At 37.0% G+C, this 1792-nt stretch overlaps 1 non-coding gene across 1 annotated transcript; it reads left to right on the top strand.

The window, feature by feature from the left end:
• The first annotated feature begins 275 nt into the window (after nt 1-275).
• On the top strand, nt 276-347 carry Trnah-gug (transfer RNA histidin (anticodon GUG)). Its single transcript has one exon. It is a non-coding gene; the product is annotated as a tRNA-His (tRNA).
• Nucleotides 348-1792: the final 1445 nt, after the last annotated feature.

Below are 1792 nucleotides of genomic sequence, written 5' to 3'. Positions count from 1 at the left end.
ATTTACACTTCGCTACACGTGGTGTTTGGTTTCTGTTGTTGTTGTTGTTACTCTTATTATTCCACATTATTTGGTGGTGCGACTTTTCGCCATTCTATTTTCACCACCATGTTTTAACATGATAGGAAATATTGCAATTCATAAGCACCCTGTTATAGGCTGCGTGTTGAATTCATATTCGGGTGGTGTGCTAACATATCCAATGCTCTTGTTTTCAATACAAGGTAAAAGGGTGTGTACCCTGTTTGGTTAACTCAGTTCAGCAACCTTCAATAGCCGTGATCGTCTAGTGGTTAGGACCCTACGTTGTGGCCGTAGTAACCCAGGTTCGAATCCTGGTCACGGCAATGTTCACATGTAACATTGTCACGGGGAAGGTTTATTTTTAACATTTTTGTTTTATTTTTTTTTTTATTTGAAAATATTCAACTTTTATTAAGAGGCAAAAAATATGAAAGACTTCAATTGTGTAAAAAATAATGTATGTTAAAGTATTTTAATGAAAATAATAAACATTAAATAGGGTGTCAGCATTTTAGTTTGTAATTATATTGCCACGCCAGTTTCGGCGTGGATAATTGATTGACCTAAAATTATGAAAATATCGAAAGTAGCAAATATTTGTTATGGTGCAAAATTGGTAAAATCGACATGAAATCATAGCAATCATATTGAAAAAAAAGAAAACAAATTCCTTTTGGATATATTTGCAACTTGGCTGGTTTAAAACCCCATGTTTCCCTCTGGAAGATGTAACCGAAGATGGTACCTCCCCCGCATAGGGTCGAAATGTTCAATATTTTTAAATCCAATATTATTCCAATGGTATGTCCGTTTCACCCAATCTCTGCACATCGTATTTTATTATTCCAAATAAAGTATTTTTACCAATTCTAAATTAAGGACGAAGATGGGTAAGATCGGTCGACTCCTTCTGGTATCGCAACCTAATATTTTAACCAACCTCTATATTTTTGGGAAATGGGACATATACCTCCCCTACAATTGGTCAAACGGTAAAAAAATGGGATACTGCTGAAATTCGACCATCTGAAAATAAGGGTTGTAGCCTATGTTGTTGATGTAGTCTCCTGCTGACTATTTCAGACATTATGGAGGGTGGCCTTACAACTCTGGCACATGCCAATGGGAAACGTAATTTTCCAAATTTCCCCTTGCCATCTTTTGGTGACCTTATCCCTTTCTGTAGAAGCAAAATGCCTTAGTACAATCCTTGACCACAAATTAACGTGGAATAGGTAGGGGAGAGGGGGGGTCACATTTGAACACTTTTTTCTTTCTGCTCGGTCTGTCGTTTTTCACAGACGGGTCAAAGGAAGGCACCTGCACCAGTGCAGGCGTTTATTGCAGGGAACTAGAAATATATATCTCATATTAACTTAACGACCTTTGCAGCGTTTTTCAAGCAGAAATCAACACGTACTGTTGATAGTATAGGACTGGTGACTATATGTGTCGATAGTCAGGCGGCCCTCGAGGCTTTAAAGTCGTGCACTATTAACTCAAAAACGGTTCGTGATTGCAAGGCTTCTCCACATTCTATACGACGAATAGTTAATTTATGTTGGGTTCCAGGAAATAATAACATAGAAGGGAATGAGATTTCACTTTTTTTGATAAGATATCTAAATAAGGCAAAGAATGTTTAATTGCTACGTAGGATTAAAAGGATTAACAGGAAAAGAATTTTCGTCCGTCATAATAAACATAATAATCAGTTCAGGTTTGTATCTAACATTTTTGACAGGTCAAGGATATGACGGCGCGTCTA

The sequence above is a fragment of the Musca vetustissima genome, unplaced genomic scaffold (assembly GCF_032173495.1).
Source record: "Musca vetustissima isolate MV318-11 ecotype Yass unplaced genomic scaffold, APGP_CSIRO_Mvet_v1 utg72260, whole genome shotgun sequence".
Lineage (NCBI taxonomy): Eukaryota > Metazoa > Arthropoda > Insecta > Diptera > Muscidae > Musca > Musca vetustissima.
This window is presented reverse-complemented; position numbering and strand designations above follow the sequence as displayed.